Source organism: Anomalospiza imberbis, chromosome 3 (genome assembly GCF_031753505.1).
Source record: "Anomalospiza imberbis isolate Cuckoo-Finch-1a 21T00152 chromosome 3, ASM3175350v1, whole genome shotgun sequence".
Taxonomy (NCBI): domain Eukaryota; kingdom Metazoa; phylum Chordata; class Aves; order Passeriformes; family Viduidae; genus Anomalospiza; species Anomalospiza imberbis.
Window position 1 is genome coordinate 76,278,018 of NC_089683.1, and position 18,215 is coordinate 76,296,232.

An 18,215-nucleotide genomic window follows, 5' to 3' on the forward strand; every position below is an offset into this window, starting at 1 on the left:
GCTTGGAATAAACCATACAGTTTTGAGGGGTGAGACAGAGCACACCATTTAACTAAAATATAACACCACACAAGGTCACATGAAAAATATGACATTATGTCTCTACCAAGATGACATAGTAAGATGGCATTCAAATTAGCAATTAGGACTTCTGCTAGTGTAAATCAGCATATCTGTGTGGAAATCAAGATACCACACAAAGGAACACAATTATTTCAAACTCACATTTTTATCCTTTGTTATGAAAGGGAATACTAAGTCAATAAAGTAAAATGACAAGTCTTTTAATTTGATTTCTTTAAGCATTGACAGGAATTTCACTTTTTCCTCTGTGTAATCAATGAGCTTCCTTTGTGTAGATTTTTCACACAGTAACGAAGGACTGTGTACATGGATATGAATAAATTATGAGAAATGGTCATGAAAAATCAGGAATAAGAAGAAGGAAGCCTAGAAACAAGTGCTACATTAGAGACGTCTTATATTTTTGCAATTGACCATATTCCAAGATGAAGTTGCCCCTTTCTTATCAGCCTTAATATCGATTTCTTCTAGCAGCAGTTCCAGCACTTAAACACAATAAACTATTATGCTCACATGTTAAAACATAGTTGTATTAAAGGTCCTGCTGAAGACAATTAAATCCTTGTGAAAGTATACTGGTTTTTTTTCCACCTCTAGCCAAGGCCTGGGCAGACCTGAGCATCAAGGAGGCTGAATTGTCCTCACACCTCATCACTTAGGGGCAGTAGCAGCCACAGCATTGGCACTCATCTCTACAGCACTTGGTGTGACAGTCAGCCCTCTGCCTCTATCAGTTTGATTTGCAGTTTACCACAAGGAACTGCAATAGTTTGCACTTGAATAATAAATACATAAATAAACTGGCATGAATAACACTCCTGGGAAATCAGCAATGAATTTCCAGGTCTATTTCTTACTAGGGAAAAAAAAAGAGAGAGAGAAAGGGAGAAGATAGATTACTGGGAGAGAATTATGCTCCAAACCTTTCCTGGTCATGAAGTATTGACAGAAAAAGAAGTGCTGAACTGTGGGCTATTTAGAGATGCATTTGTCAGTCGGTGCACAACTTCCCCAAAATCTGTACTTTGTATTTGCTTAATGATATTAGAGATGAGAAAGACTTTTAGAAAACTGAGAGATGAAAATTATATCTGAAGTTAGTATTTCTGACTGTTTTTCCTTCCTCCAGGTTATTTCTACAAATCAGATATTGTGAATTTTTATCTTGTTCCCAAATCAAATAACTCCAGTGAGTGGCAAAGGCAGGGTTTGAAAGAGGAATCTCCAATGGTCTGTACCTCAGAGCTGCAGTTTATTCTCTTCCTCCTTAACTTCGAGGCTGCTTCATTAACTTGGACTTACATTCCAGCCTCAGCTCCTGTTGTAGAGAGGAAAAAAAAAAGGATGAAAGAAAACTTCATCTTGATCCAGCCAGACCTTGAAAAATCAGACCCACTGAAGAAAAGAATACAATTGGAACTCGCAAAGACATTTTTTTATTGGCCTTGTAATTTCCTCACTAAACACGCTTTTAGCAGCCTACCCCTCTCAGAATCTTAATTATCTGTCGGCCCCTCATAATGGCCCCATTCATGGTTCTTCAGAGCAAAAGCACTGTGATATCACAAACACAGGAACTCAGAAGATACAGTATGTTCCTGAGGAAGGGCTGCACACCCACAGATAGCTGGCAGAGGGAATTTGCTACTTGAAGAACATAATATAATACAAATATGTAGATTTTTCCCCTTCTTTCATTTTTCCTTTTTTTTTTTTCCTGAAGCAAGAAAGAAGAGATGTTGTGCCTGAGTTGTGTATATAGGAGGAAAAAAAAAAAAAAAAAAAAAAAAAAAAAAAAAAAAAAAAAGCTCTCTGATATACAGTTCTGAAAAAAAGTAAATATTACAGGCTTTCCATCTCTCTCCTCCACCATTTCCAATTGATCATTGAGTACCATAAATTAATATGACTTGATATATTACAAGGGCTGGAGACATTTTATGAGATTCTGAAATCTTTTCCAACAATAAATGTGAAGTATCACTTATGGTTCAAGATTTTTTTTTGTTTGATTTGTTTGGAAATGAACCACATGCTGAAAATATTTCATTTAAATCAAAACTAAGAATACTAAGTTGGTCAGCATCCTTAAGAACTGGACATTTTTAGTGATTCAAGTACATACTTCTACAGACCCTTTCTATGATAAAAGAAAGAAGAAAAATACTATATCATTAGCTCTGAGAGTCTGCTACTTCTCAAGTTCCCACTGATTAATGCTCTCCAGGTACTTTTTGTAATCAGTTTTGTTTCTTAAATTCACAGTCTTTGTCTAACAAAAAAAAAATAAAAAGAAAATAAGAAAAAATAACAGAACACCCTCCCTGAAAAAAAAAAAAAAAAAAAAACACAACTTTGAAAGAAACCACATTGTATGCAAAACACAGTCCAGAAAATTATATTCATTCACATTAAATAAAAATCTTGTCAAAAAGCTATAATAACTTCTGTAATAAGTAGTATAAGAATTTTACAAAAATATTCACTGTTCAGGGGAAATATCAACTTTGTATATTCATACTTGTCTTGGGATGACAGTTTAATTTGATATTCCAATAGAAATGGCCCCTCTTACTTCAGGATCTGCTGTCTCAGGTCTACTTATTAAAGATTGACCAAGGTGCAAGGGGTAACTTTAGGAATAGCTACCAATTTTTATTTCAGCAAATGTGCTCCCTCCAGAACTGGAGTGCTAGTCAAACACCATGAGCCATATTCCTATCTGGAATAGCAAAGTAAAAGTGATCCCAGAACAATGATAAGAATGATGGGTGGCAGAAAAAAAGAGGGGAAAAAAGTTCATGCAGAAGCCTTGCAAAGTAAATTTAAATTTAAATCCAGTTCATCATACCTAAAATTTGTATTTTAATATTAAACCTGTTGTATCTAGTATGTACAGATGTGATCCAGGTCAATTTGCATATTAGAAATATCCAAATTAAAAACAAAGCAAACAAAAATAAAAAGCCCATCCATAAACAAGGATACATAGAGGCATTTGGACCTCTGAGGGTATGTATAGATAACACCACCCTGAAGACATTCAAACAGAAAGACAAGGAAAATCATTACAAAATTGGGGTTTGGGGCAGGACTCCTTCCCAGAGTCCTGTTTTTAACCTCCAGGGAGGCCACCTCAGAGAGAACCAAAAGCCAGAGGCTCCTCACATGTATCCAGCAGCCTGTGCATGAGCTGCTTTAGGGACCAGCTTCAGTCTGGTTGTGCCCCAGGAACCTCATGACATGAATGTGTGCCAACCCACCACCACCACACTGGCATCTTGCAAGCAAGACAAAGGAACGTAAGAGAAAGAAACAGATGTTTTCAGTCATCTGGAAAATGTGTCCTCCAGAAGAGGGTGAAGAGCACAGCATGTGCATGCCAGGCTACCCAATTGCACCTGCTCTAGACTGGTACAGTAGCATGTCTCCACATTTTATGAATAATAAATTCCTATGTTAAAGGAAGGGATCACTAGAGAGAGGAGATTGAAGGAAAGCTCAAGTTAAACAGTGAGGAATTCACCTAATACTTGCATTTACCAGCTGAAGCCCAGAGTTTTGCATCTCTAGGCAGAAAGAACAAATTGACCTCTTCACAGAAGTGGTGCACTGAAGATGTTTAATAAATTGCTTCAGAAGCAGAATCAGTTCTGAACTTAACACAGGTGTCTCAGGGAGGAAAAACGCACATAAAAGCACTGTGCAAACTGCTGACAGCACTAGCTATGTGAGAGACAATCAAGGTACTTAAGGTTTTAAAACACATGCCCTGCATAATAACCAACACTTCCAGAACCCTCTGTCACTCTTCCAAGCACTGAATTAAGAGAAGTGTCGCTGTACCAGGATCATAAAATATATCCTTTAAACCTCTTGCATAAATGCATGTGTTCTGAGATGGAGAAATGTGAACTCATGTTCTTCATGTATCCAGGGGCTATTTTCCCCCTGAGAAGTTGAGGGGAAAGGGAGAACGGGGCACTACACTATTGATTTTCTACAAACACATTTAACCTTTAGCAGCTACTGTCAGCGTTTCCAGTGCTAATACCAACTGAGCAAAGTAGCTGGAGGAGTGCAGAGAGCTTGCTTCAGAGCTGAGGCTTAGGAAATCAGTCTCCTCTCTCAGCCCAGCATGAATTGCTTTAATGGCCATACTGGAGAGGGTATGGATGCAGGAGAGAATGGGGGAGGAGAGAGGGGAGGTGTTCCCACAAGTTCAGGCAATATTTCCTGAAAAAGCAACAGGAACCTACTCAGTAATTTCCCCGAGCCATTGCATCTGAGTCAACTAATAATACTCACATCTAAAATGTGCATGAATCTTCTCATGAACATTTCCCTCAATGAGTGCTGTGCAGCATCAGAGAAAGAGTGCTTAGGTCACAGGGCTTCCACTGCCCAGCTTCCAGTCTAGCAAAGGCCGATGGAAGCAGGGTGATAGGAGTTCTGCAAGAGGCAGTAGTTTAAAAGGCAGGTAATAGCTTCTGTAGCCCTTCATTTCTAGGTCACTAGGTTGAATACAGAAGCACACAAAAGTCAGCTTTATTTCCCTCACAGTCACACGAAGTCTACACCAAGGGAGGTAGTGCTTTCATCCTAGCTCCTCCCAAGCCACCGCTTGCTCCTCCTCGTGAGCCCAGGCTCACTCCCTCTGGCTCAGTCTCCCAAGGAACACATAACCGCAAATCAGCATATAGCTGGTACTGCTTCCTGACACCCAAAAGCCTGATTTATGTTAGGCAGATGATGTGTCCTCATCACAGTAAATTCTATTGTTTTTCATTCTTGACCAGCTTACCCGCAACTCAGGCCATTAATGTACTTCCACCAGGCATTCTTCACACACGCCACTGCTGCAGCTGCTCTCTGCGAAAGCAAACCAAGCGAGCAGCAGCATAAAGTCTCCCCATGTCCCATGCAAACACACAGTCCTCAGCAAAGCAGGTCCATGTTCAGTCCTGAAGCAAACACAGCACCCCCCGTCATAGCCCAGAGATGGGCAAGGGCCGAGCCCCCTCAGCAGAGCACCCATCCACAGTACTTGCTCCCCTCTCACTTGGCGGCGGCAGCTGAGCCCTGGTATCCTAGACTTACAACTGAGTTTTCTAAAATGTACTGGTTGCTATTTTTTTGTTGCTATTACCTCCTCCAACACAGTTTGGGCTTGCAATATTAAGACAGCTTGGGTTTACATACAGAGGGACTACAAATAGCTTTCCTGCTAAATAAGTGGTGCAAACACATCATTCGACGGTGCTGCGTGGCTCACAGGATTTATGGTCTCGCGTTTGGGATGAACAGCGCAGTTCTCTTGTGCTGTTTCCATTATGAATAATGCGACCACGCTAAACTCACACTAATAAAACCTGAATGTATCACTGCATTGTTTGGCACTCTGTATAGGAGAAACCCATCCATTAGTGAGGCAGGCACTGAAAACTCTTTGTGACAGGAGCAGCACAGGGACAGCTTCACAGCAGCTATTCAGAGCCACTTTGCAGCTTCCTGAGCAGAGCCCAGGCTGGGCTGCATGCCAGCAGTGTGGAAAATGGCTGGCAGAGGCTCTGGCCACTGATTTGTAAGTCATGCGAATCCCCAGGGGAAAAGGGAGCAGGTACTGAGAGCACCTGTTAGAGGGTGCTTGCTGCATGTCACCGCCCATCTTTAACATTTGCTTCAGCCCACCTATTGATGATTCCTCTGACAAAGCAAAATGACTAAGACTCTGCAAACTGAACAATGACCACACTGCTTCAGCTGCTACACAACTACTGGTGGCCACCAGAGTCTGCATGGGCATCAGAAATGTTCCAAAGAAAGTAAAGGAGGCAGCCACACCAGTGAGAGGGACGGTGCAGGCTGCTGAGGCAGTGCACCCAGAGGGGTGTTCCCCTCTCTCAGGGAAGGAGTGAAGGCACCACAGACTTCCTTGCTGTCTCCAGCCCAGTAGTGAGGCAGAGCCAATGACCACAAAACTTATGACTGTATACCCAGGTCCGAGTTGAAACCAAATGCAGTAAGAGCAGGTACTAGCAACAGTGTCAACTTCACAGCCAACACCCTCCAGCCTTCCCTTGATAATGGCTGACATATGCTGCTTCCTGCATGCCCCATCACTAAGTTTGCCAGCCTCCTGTGTCCTGCTCCAGACCACTTTCATTTTATGAATCCTTTAACCCTGGAGAGTTACCCAAGAATGTACTAACGCCATCCCTTACATTTCTTCTCTATGAAGCTCCCAACAAATGTCTCCCTAAGTTGAACAGGCTTCCTTTAAAGAAAGTCATGACTTTGCTCCTGGATTTGCCTTTGCTCTAAGCAGTGGTATTTAGCCATGCAAAACAGCCCTGTGAGTTCACCCTACTGCTGTGGCACAAAGAGAGCCCTGATGAGAAAGTTTAAATTGAACATCTTTCAGCAGATGACATACCTTGGCCTGCCTGAAGCCTTTGAAAGGCCAAAATGCAATGCAAATTAAAGTTCAAGGAGCTTAGAAGAAAACTATTTTAGCTTTAGGCTTTCAACCAAGCAAAGAAGAGTTAAAATTATATTTCAAACAGCAGTTCAATCATTCACTTTCCCAGTATTAATGAATGCCTCCTGCATGTTTACCCAGATAAGGCTGTGATTCACGTAGCAAGCATACCCCAGAAACTTAAAAGGTCAAAAAGATGGCAACAAAGCATTCTGTTAATATTACCAAGAATCCACTCTGTTCCTTTAGCTATTTTAGTATCAGTAAATAACTCTCTACGTTTTCTGACCTAAGCATTTCCATTTGAGAAGCTTCCCAGGCTAGATGTTTCTAAAATGCTACCAAATGATTAAACACAAATCCTCAAGTGAAGAGAGCAGGTTTTATTAAATATCCCAGAGCAGTGCTGTCTGCCCACACTTATGCCCATGTCTGGCTGCTGGCTGATAAACGCTTTGGCTTTAAGATATTACTTATTAGCATGCCTGTATATTTCCACCTCACACAGTCACCCAAGGGTGATTGCTATCTGTTAATTGAATTCCGTGCCAGCAACTGTGTCTTTGTGTGCCTGCCATTATAATTTCGAGGATTGTGACTTCATTTCCTATTTACAAGTTGCAGTGATAAAAAAGTGGTTTTATTTATATATAAATAAACAGCTATATGGCAGGAGGTGGGTGGAAGTCACATGTGAAATGCATAGGTGTGTCCTGTTTTTTGCCTTCCTTTTTCTCTTTCTTTTTAAAGGCATTCTGCTTTCCACCTGAAACAGAACTGGTGTGATGGAATATATCTCCAGTGATAGAAGAGGGGGTCAGGGGAACACAATGAGAGTCTTAAGTTTAGAGCAGAGCAAGCTGAGACTGTAGAATTGCTTGTGTTGGTGCCTTCCAAGCAGTGGGCTGTGGTGCAGCCTTACTGCGGTAATGATTAGCACACCTACCATAAATTAATCAAGCATCATTGCCTTCATCAGAGTGGTTTATGCAATGTTTTGCCCATTGTTTTAGATGTGAAAATGTGATGTGTTCATTGCTTGGCTCTCCCAAGACTACTCTGTGAGACTGAGGTGGGAGTAGGAGGAGAAGGAAGCCAGCAGAAGAGACAGGACCCCAGAAGCTGGTCTGAGTTCTGGCCCTGGATTTTCAGCAGGAACTTATGCCTCAGATAGCTTTTGCTGGCCTCCAGAAAGGAGCTGAAGCTTTTGAGAAGACATTGGTCCTTTTGAGTTTGGACAAGCCTGCTTCAGCAAACAAAATAAACTCCTGAGCCTCCAATCACAGTTGGCTGCTGCTGCAGAAAAACATGGTCTACAATCCCTTTCATAAACACACAGAGATCCACTTCATAATCCCTCTTGGCTTTCTTGTCCCTCAATATGTCTGTAGGAAAGTTGTTCAGAAATTCTAGTCCCTGGAAGATCAGAAGCTGATTTCTCTATTAGGATCCCCAACAAGTGGCTAGTAGAAAATTAAATGTAAAAAATCTTGGATAGTGTTGTAGCCACCTCAGGATAAGGGTCTGTGGAAAACCAGGGTGATCTCTTTTTGCCCAATTAATGTTTGACCTAAAAAGCAGTCAAGACTACAGCCAAACAAGGGCTCGTTACAGTGCACCGTATGGAGGTAGATTTCTTACCACTCATGTTACAGTTGTGAGCACACCTGCTGTGAGCACTCCTATTTCCAAATGTCTCCAAAGAGAGCAAGTGAGTAATGAATTGAAGAATCCTGATCCATTATGTAAGATACTAGCCAAACACTGTTCATTTAGCATCAAATGCTATGAAAGCATTTATTTTTAATAAAACTCTTAACATTTCCTGATACTTGTCTACACGAGTCTTCTTCATCACTGTTTTGCTTTACTTTTTTCCATAATCAGAATGAAGATACATGTCAATTAATATAAATACCCAGGAAGTTACAAAATGTTCTGTGAACTGGAAATAAAAGATTTGTGATCAGATTCATTCAATTATCCTGAGAAATCTTTATCCAAATGATATTACTGTAGTCCAACCTGTCTTCAGTTTAAAATAACTTCTATTTAGTCTGGTTTTATTAGGACATTATCAATATGCAGGATGCATATTGCTATAAATTAGCTTTAGGAAATTTTAACTACTGGCAAGTGTATACATCCTATTCATCACTGATTCAGCTAATACTAAAAAAAAATGGCTTCAAGTATCTTCTCTTTGTGCTACAAATTCTCTATACATTGTAGTATTTAAAAAGTGAAATACTGTTTTCAGAGCAATTTCCAAGGACAAATTGTTTGCAGTGTAGTAGATGGAACAAAAGTTGCCATCTATTATTGAGATCACTCAATTTTTAGATTTATTTTGGCTGCTTTTAATTTGTGAAAACTTTATCCACTTAAAAAGATTTTTTTTCAGATTGGATGTCATCCTCAGAGCAGTTATAAATTCTGTTGAAATTAAGTTTCTGAAATTTTATTGTTTTCTTAAAATATAGGAAAGCCCTGTGCATGCAGAAGGGCTGATAAACACATAACTGTTAAACCCCAAACTTATTGAAGCCTTCTAATAATCAAATTGGTCAATGTCAGAATTCACACAATTGAAATCTTTCATGGGCATTTTGCAGGGGATTCCATAATATTTATCTCATTAATAGTAAATATAAATAATATATGCTCTGAAATAAAAAGAAATTAAATCAGGCCTGCATTGAAACAACCAGCAGTGAGAACTTTCTTCAGATTTTGAATTGCTCACATTTTTGTCTGTCAAAAAATATCATCACAAACAAAATGTTCCTATGAAATATTTCAATTCCGACAAAGCAGCATTTCCTGGTGGAAGATATTCTGGTCAGGAAAACCCTTCAACACAATTACTTCAGTCTGTCTTTGATTATATGAGAACACAGTGCTCTTTCAAATGTCTCAAATGCAAAATTAGTCCTGCTTGGTGTATGGCTCCAGCCAGAGAGGTGAATTAGTACAGGGTGTTCTCTTTCTGCAAGCTCTTGTGTTGGAGTGGGAAAATCAGAAACATGCACGCTGAGCCAGGTCAGTTGCTTAGGTGACCAAATCCAGGAAAAAGTCCTTGCCTGGGAAACATTATAAATTTGCCTTAGTCTGATCCCAAGGCTTGGCCAGAGCCTTGGTTAGAGCCTTGGCCTGTGACACAGTGTGGGACACACGCACCCATCGCAGCTGAAGGCAACTGGGGGACAAACAACCAGAGCATGTCTAGTGAAGACCATGGTATAAGGCACATGTGCATAATTGGGGGTTGAAATAGGATTGCACCTTACCTCTGATGCTCCATAAGTTTGACTGCTTGCCTTTGAAAGGCTAATATTTTTTGAATCTGTTATTGTTTTATAACTGTATATAGTACATAATTACTCATAATACATTACTGCACATGCGACTCTGCAGACAATGTTTAAGCATTAAATCTTAGCTCAGTGATTGAATAGAGGGTACAGTAAAAATAAATATCCATGTATTTTGTAAATATTTGCATAATGAGCTATTTAAATGCAAGAGATTCTAACATATGTAAACAATTGGAAATACTCTGTGTGTAAGTCTAAAGTGGATGTAAAAATATACACAACCTCCTTTAAAATCATATGATTTAGTAGTCAGACATTGCATATTTTTTTAGGCTTTATATATAACTGTTGCAGATTGTAAATACCCATTGTATTGAAAACACATTGCTTGGTACAATTAGTCAGTAAACTGTATGAATGAAAGCTTCAGATGACAAGAACATTGCAGTAAATGGACATTAGTGACTGTCCAGTTACAGTGAAAGCTCTTTGTGGTCTGCAGACTTAAAATACCCAGAGGGTTACAGGACTCAGTGTAATCAATCCCCATCCAACAAGCAACAGAGGACATAATTTCCCTCTTGTTAAAAACCTGTCATGTAATGTGCTGCGGAATGTCTCCCACAAAACTTTCTCCCAGCTCACTGTGCAGCTGTCTGTGCCATGGGAACTGGGAGGCTACCTCCACCGCCACTGTTTTCTTTCTGGTCTTGGTCCAGTCTGAGACTTCTGAACCAGTGTGCCAAAGCAGCGCCTTAAAGAGGCCCCACAAGCTTACCCACAGTTTAATGTGACTCAGCATGGCTTTTGCAAAGGAAATGTAGCAGTGGAGGATGGAGGGAACAAAATTACTTTCAAAGTGAAAGCTTTTTTTTGTGTTAATAACCAGCCTGAGCTAGCTGTCAAGGAGAGAAACAATGAGCATTTTACTTGGTAGCTAGGCTGCCTTCTGACTAATTACTGCTCCTGCAGAAAGGACCAGTGCCCTCTGCCTCAGCACTAAGGACCAAGGCAGCTAGTTCATATCCACAGTCACGCCTCTGCACTCACACCTGATTAAAGACAGTGAGTAGTGGATTGTTGCTGCCATCTCCCTCAGGCTTCATGACTCAAAGGGACAGTGCTACAAGATGCATCCCACCACCTGTAAAGCACTCCATGTCTCTCTGGTGTAGGGGATGAGCAGAATAGCCCCTGTTTTGGGAAACACAGCCCTACTGCCAGGTGGTGCCCCTGCTGCCTCTGCCATGAGTCACAGCCACCATCAGCGTCTAAACAACTTCTTTTGCAGCAGTTAAGGCTTGGGAGCTTCCTAACATGATGAACTCCTGGTTCCAGAGCAGTTAATAAAAGTTTGAGTCACTAAGGAGCTAATTTAAGATAGTCCACAACAACGGGGTGTGACAAATAATTGGCAGACTGAAGACATGGAAGATAATACAAGATGCCTGGGTGTGGGTGTTTATGTGAGGCATAAGGAGCAGTTTTTTGACTCAGAGACTAATTTATCTGGGCCAGATTTAAGGCTTTGGAAACTCCAGTATGAGTTTTGAGGAGGGAAGAAGTTAATTTCATTCTGTTCTATGGGACATTTAGTTTTAACATTAAACTCAAACACATTTTCATTAGTAATGCTCACAGTCCTCAGGCAGCTCTGAATTTTTAAAACCTCCCTTTCAAACTCCTACATTGCATTCCAAAGAGGTTGTGTCCAACTCATGACAAGCCCTGCACAAAAAAAAAAAAAAAAAAAAAAAAAAAAAAAAAAAAAAAAAAAAAAAAATCTGCACAGGCATTCCACAAGCCTGGAGGCAGAAAAAAGGGGGTTCTGAAATGCCACACACAAGAAAGCCATTTGGGTTGTGGGGGAGAGTCTTTCAATGTGCAAACCACAATCATAGTCATATTTCTTACACCTTCCAACAATCAACCCACAGAGATAACAATCCTCAGAAATGCTTTTCAGAGATTTTCTCCTCACCTGGAATAAAGATAACATTTACACTGCTCTTTCTCATTGAGCAGCTCTTCTTAAAACGAAGATGTGTTCTTGACTAACTTATTTCCGAAGGAAACTTGAACAGCTAAAATCCATACCTTCAACAGGCCAAGGAAAAAGGACAGTCAGTATTCCACTCCCTTCTTAGTCTCCATAATATGAAATGTTATTATTTTAAAAATTTATTAATAAAATAAAATTTAGCTACTATAGGGTAATTTTATGGAGAATAAAATCTCCCTTTTCTCCACCCCCAAAAAGGCTCTGAAATTAAATTTCTCTGTTAGAGGAAAGCATCCCAGGTCTTCATCACAAATGTGTGAGCAGGATATGCATTTGATAAAACCTGCATAACTAAAAAATTCCATATTTCAGACTCTTTTCCAGTCTTCTCTCTCACTGTCTTTACTTGTATGAGTAGTATCTGCCTCAGACTAATTCTCTTTTAAGAGCAAAAGGCTGAGGTAGACTCAGCTTATGTCTGAACGTGGGGAAGATGTGTATGTCCTAACAAAGGGTGGTTGAAATTCAAGGGCTCTCAGATATCTCCTCCCATCCATGTTCTTCTCATGTATTCCACCATGTCAGAACTCATCCCCATATGGGCCACCAGTTGTTTGTGTCAGTGCTTGGCACCAATCAACAGCAGATAGGAACTGACTGTCACTGTTAGTTTATTATCCTACTGTAAGACTTTCATACCTTCTCTCTGTGAGTTCTCAAGGGCAGCTCCTCACAACACTGACTCCTTTTCTTTTTCTTCCACACGTCTGCCTGACTTCTCCCTGTCCCTATCACAACCACCTGACCCTTTCTGTCCCTAGGAGCACATTGTGACCCTTTCTGTCCCTAACACAAACACCTGACCCTTACTCCTCACAGCAGCACAACCAACTAACTCCAGCCCTCCTCTCAACCAGCTAACCCACTCTTTTATAACACCCATCCTTGTGGCACCATCCTTACCGGACACAGCTGTGACCTATTAAAGGCAAGGCTGTTCCTGCTCTTTGGTAATTAGGACAGCTGCAACTCCTCAGGGGTGAGATTGCCTTCAGCACTATCTTTATTCTCCTACAATCCATCCTCCCACACCACCACAGCACTACATTTACAAGAACTTGCAGGTGTGTAGCTGAACTTGTGCACTCATGGTACACTGCACAGAGCAAACAAAGTCTCTCTCATCCCACAGGCTTCTTCCAAAGTACAGCTCCCCAGAAATATACATGAGGGATTAAGCTATTGCTGCAGTTTGCGCCTTCACCCACACCACTGGGACTTAAAATCATTCAACAAACATTGGGTGGAGCAGTGTTCATCTCCACAGGATGGATGCAGAAAATCGACACTGACATGCCTGAATCTTGGGGGCCTGGCTTCAAGCAAGCATATGTCCTCATGTTTGTGAAGACAAGTTTAAGAGAGGCTAAAAGCAATCAGACATAGCTTCTTGTTCAGCAGGTAGGGACAGGCACCTTGCTTATGGAGTCTGAAGAGGGAAAGGTAGTGCATTTTAGAGGCAAATTATCTGGGTCAGCACTAGGAACCCTTTATATTCCAGCAACAGAAGGTCTAATTGAGGCTGTATAATTATCTCCTTACAGTGTAAAATGAAATGTGCACTCCCTTGGTGGATATCATTGATGAAAAACCAGTTCAGGAAAAGGCTGAGATATACGGCAGGATCAATTTTATTTCTAATGGTTTTTAACATTTCATCTATACATTTAACAGGCTGAAGCAGGGGGAAATAAATATTATGTTAGTGACTGTCATGGAATGAAGCTTTGCTTTTCATTAAAAATATAAAGGGAAAACAACCATCACCATTTTATGGCTATCATAATTTGTTTCACATATATTTTTTTCAATACTAAAGTGTACTAAAATATTTAACTGGAAAATAAAAATACCTATAGACTTGTAAAGAGATCTTCAAATCTCCTGGACAAAGACTTGAAGAAAGTGGGTTTATTTTATGTTAATTGTGCTGTAATACTTATATGAGTCAATGTTAAAAAGACAGATACATATATATAGTAACACATACAATTATCTCTTTATCTATGCATCAATTCCATATAGCAAAAATGTACTAAAAATATTGATCTCAAACATTATTTTGCATTGCTCTGTTTTTTGTTTTATTGATATTAACAATATTTGCCTCCACATAAAGTCTATTGTGCTGATTTTATTACCATGATGCAAACTGAAATCACAAACCAACACACAAACTTGGGTTCAGACATCAGTCCTAAATTCTCCTCCTACAGAATAGTGCTTAAAGAACTAGAAAGATAAAGGGTTAGTTAATGTAATTTTTTCCTTTTAATATATGGAATACATGCATCTATCTGGAGGCAAGAGTACATCTTTTATATGACAGCATATTGCTTGATCTCTTAAACATGAGACATCAATACCATTAATGTGTAAATAAATAAATAAACCAAGAGGAAGTAAAAATCTGACATGCATCGTGTTTAGGGGTCTTGGTTTTATTTTGAACCTATCAACCTTGGGTAAGGATCAAGACTTTTCTACTGAGGATTTTACCCTGTGGATGTTTATTTTTCTGCTATGTAATTTGATGCTGCTGTTGGTTTTGGCATCAATATGTTAAATTTATGTCAGCTCGAACAGATCAACTATCAGATGTTGCTATTAACTTTGACATCAAAATCATTAAGAAATTGCCATCATGCAAATTAATTATCAGAATTGTATTGGCATGAATGCATAATGATATTACTCATGGAAATAATTAAAGAAAATGCACAGTGAAAAATGCATTAGAATAATGGCACAAAATGTCATTACTCTGGCTTCTTGACAACTAAATGCTATTAGTTTTCAGCACAGTGAACTTTAAGGTTAACTGAAAGAGTCAGGGAAGTCCACTGCAGAGCTCAAGCTGCTCTTATTTGTGCCCTTATTTATTCAGTATAAGAGACTGAATAAATACGAGTAAAAACAAACTTTTTTTAACTTGTCAAATAAAGCTTTTTATCACTCTAGAAGAGATTACAACAAAACAAACAAACAAACAAAACCTAAATCAAAACAAACACAAAGCAGCAGAATTACTTATAACACTGTTGTCCAAGTATATATGTTCTTTAGTTGTTGCCAATGTCAGGTCTGAAGGGACCTGAGGCATAGCAAAGTTGTTAAAATTTTAGGATTTTCCAGAGCACAGAGGAGTAATAATAAACACAAAACTATTTAGGCTATCACCTTCCACCCCCTACCTAAAAGGTCACTATTACTGATCAGTGCTCAGGGAGAGAGAGTTGTGATTATGGAGCATGTGTATGTTCAATTAATTTATTGTGTAATGGACAGAGTTATTTTGGGTTTTTTTATCAACAGTAAAACACAGTCCACTCTAATAGAATAAACTAACAACTCAGTGATGCATGCCAGCTTACTCATCAGCTGGACACGTTTCTTTTCAATGTCTCTCTCCATTCCCTCTTAAGTCAATGGAAAAGTTCTCTTTCTCTCTGTCATAATTTTGTACTTGATCCAGAAATTATATTACAGAAATAATGAAAAAAAGGCAGTAATTTCTGGGCTTCTTGCCTTCCATCTTTATTAGACTACTCACACTCCACTACCCTTCCAACAAAGAAGTTCACATCCTAAAAATAAAATTCAGTGTTTTAAACAATAAAGTATGGAGGGAAGAAGCCTCATTTACTGTGCTATAGACAGTTAATCCTAATGACACTCAGAAAAAAAAAGAATATTTCCAGGATATATGTGGAGGGCTAAGAAACAGGACATCTCTGAGCTGTTTATGGCCCTATTCTTGTTTTTCTACATAACTTCAGGCAAGTCGCTTAAATGACTTGCCTTAATTTTTTTCCCAGTTGCCAAAGTGCTAACACAAAGAGAACACAAAAAGATGTGGCAAAGAATCCATGGTTAAAATGCCAAAACCCACTCCATAAGTAAAAATTAGTCAAGCTACCTAACCATGCACAAATAAACATACCCTACAAAATGTCTCTGAAAATTTGCAGAAGAGTCATTTGTGACCTAATGTACAAAGTGTTCAGCTGGATCTGCCAGCATAGACTCCTGCATGTCTGAAGAGTCACTTGTAAATCTCTGTTTGGAGCCTCATTGTCAATGCACTCTCCAGTCTTGACACAATGAATCCCAACTCAGAAATGGGACACAACAGGCAGGCGATCTACGTGTCACTGATACCAAAGGTTTGGGTGCTGTCTAGACCTTCTTACAGTTCAGCGCTTATTTTCTCTGGTTTGTTTTGGGGGATTGGGAGAGACACAGATCAAAAAATTTTAGGGCAGCCAAAATTTCTGGGAGAAATCTGGATGATAATAAATATGAGAGCAATGACAAAAATAATTTTTAAAAAAATACTAGAGATCATGGATATCTTTAAACTGTATAAGTTGCCTTGGGGACAGCTACCTTTTCAGGTATGCTTTGACTTTTTATGGGGAAATACAGACATTTTACTTGAAACAGTTTGTTTAATGATGCCCTGAGCCTTTTAATTCTTTTTAACAGTCTAAGCTTTGCTTCTAATCCATCAATAGATAGGTCAAACTTGTACCCATAATTTAAAGTTATGTTAATAAGATCTATGACATGTCTTGCAACATTTTATTGATAATATGTAATGTATTATAAGTATCATGAGCTTGCAGAGCTGCTGTCACTCAGGGGTTTTGCATATAAGGTATTAGATCTCCAAAGCACGCTGCTGCAGTGAAAAAAGGACTTTAAATAAATAGGCTGGCACAATTCTGCCTTCAAAGGGACAGTCTGTAAATTCACAAAAAAGATTTACTGTGTAATTCAAGCCTGAATCAACACAGGACTTACACTGTGTAACTAAGAAGGGACACACCATGTGGTAGGGTGTTTATAGTGGGGGCAATATTGTAATGCAGAGGTTGTTTTTCAGACACATCTTTTCTAATTACATTGATTGACACCTTCCACTTACAGTCACATACCTGCACTGAGATTAGCTGCAAAAATTGCTACATGATACATTTATTTAAATAAATTTTTGGGTGTTTATTTAGTGCTTTTTAATGTAATTTAGCAGCTGGGAAAAAAAGATGGCAACGACACCATCATGTGACTTCATTAATTCTCCATGCAACATGGCAAAGCAGCTTCTGCACCACGTCTGTGAGGCCTTGGAGATACAGTAGCTGCATCTGGAATAGAATGAACATCTGTAAATTTGCTAGCTTACTTATAGTTTATAGCCACATTTACTTGTGTGAGTTTACTATGTCCTACAGATGATATTTTTCACTCCCCTGCTGTTTGTTGATGGTATAAAACCTTCCTGGGAAAGGGCAGACAGTATATTACTTAGGGAGCAATAAAACCCTGCAGAGACAGTCTTTGTGACATAATCTGAACATGTAATTCACTCAAGGAGTTGCTTCTTCTCCACCCAAAACTTAGCAACGCAATCTACTAAGAATCAGTTTGCTTTGTTCATATATATATAGTAAAAATAGTTAAAATTATAAACAATACAGGATACGTTTATCCAGTCAATTCTAGTTTTACAGGCGCTAGGACCTGCAAAAATACAACTCCCTCCAAAGAATTAATCCATGTCTGTGTTATGGCACCAGTATTTGTTGCTATCAACAGAAGTCCTGGCTCTTATCACCCACTCTCAGAGTTGTACCTGACTTTCAGAGGTCAAGATCATGTTACCTCTCATCTTCTCCTAGAAGAGTGAAGGAAACGTGTTCTTGCCAGCTCCTTTGATCTCTGCCTACAGAGCTCTTGTTTGACAAGTAAGGGTGTATTAAGAATGTGATCCACTAACCACAGATACAGCAAAATCAAATGTTACACTCTGCAAGCTGGAGTTGCAATTCATCATTCCTCTTTAAGATCAGAACAGAAACACACAGTTCAGTGTTTAGGCAGGTGGAAGAAAAAGATGCATAGTGTGTCTGTCCTTGAGAAATACTTCCTGCAGTTTTAGCTAGTGTAACTGTAAGATTTCTGACCTGGGATGGTTTGGAGAGCAACCTGAAGTTGCTTTCCTAAGAGGCAATGTTACAAATTATCATTTGCTACTAACTGAAAAGAAGGGATTATGGACAAGTGTTAGGAGTGGCCTCTTAAGGACCGCAACTGCTTGTTCCTGCTGCCTGCTCAGCTATGCATCTTAAGTCTTTGAGCAAATAATTTTAACCCTTCTGCACCTAAGACTACGAATCTGCAAAGCAGTTGCTCCCACAGGAGTGCTGAGTCTAAATACATATTTTTAAAGATCTTTTTTATTTACAGGCACAGTTTACTCTAAAAC

General features: G+C 39.4%; 1 long non-coding RNA gene across 2 annotated transcripts in view; it reads right to left on the minus strand.

Annotated features, from left to right (window-relative positions):
* Nucleotides 1-464: 464 nt before the first annotated feature.
* LOC137471148 (uncharacterized) overlaps nucleotides 465-18,215 on the minus strand; it is a 31,756-nt gene continuing 14,005 nt past the window's right edge. Inside the window, exons 1-2 of one of the 2 annotated variants that reach the window (XR_010997439.1) lie at nucleotides 4,393-4,453; nucleotides 465-1,402 (exon numbers count right to left, since the gene is read on the minus strand). This is a non-coding gene — a long non-coding RNA (uncharacterized lncRNA). Of the gene's footprint in view, nucleotides 1,403-4,392; nucleotides 4,454-18,215 lie in introns of those variants that run through there. The other variant, XR_010997440.1, reaches the window with a different exon arrangement.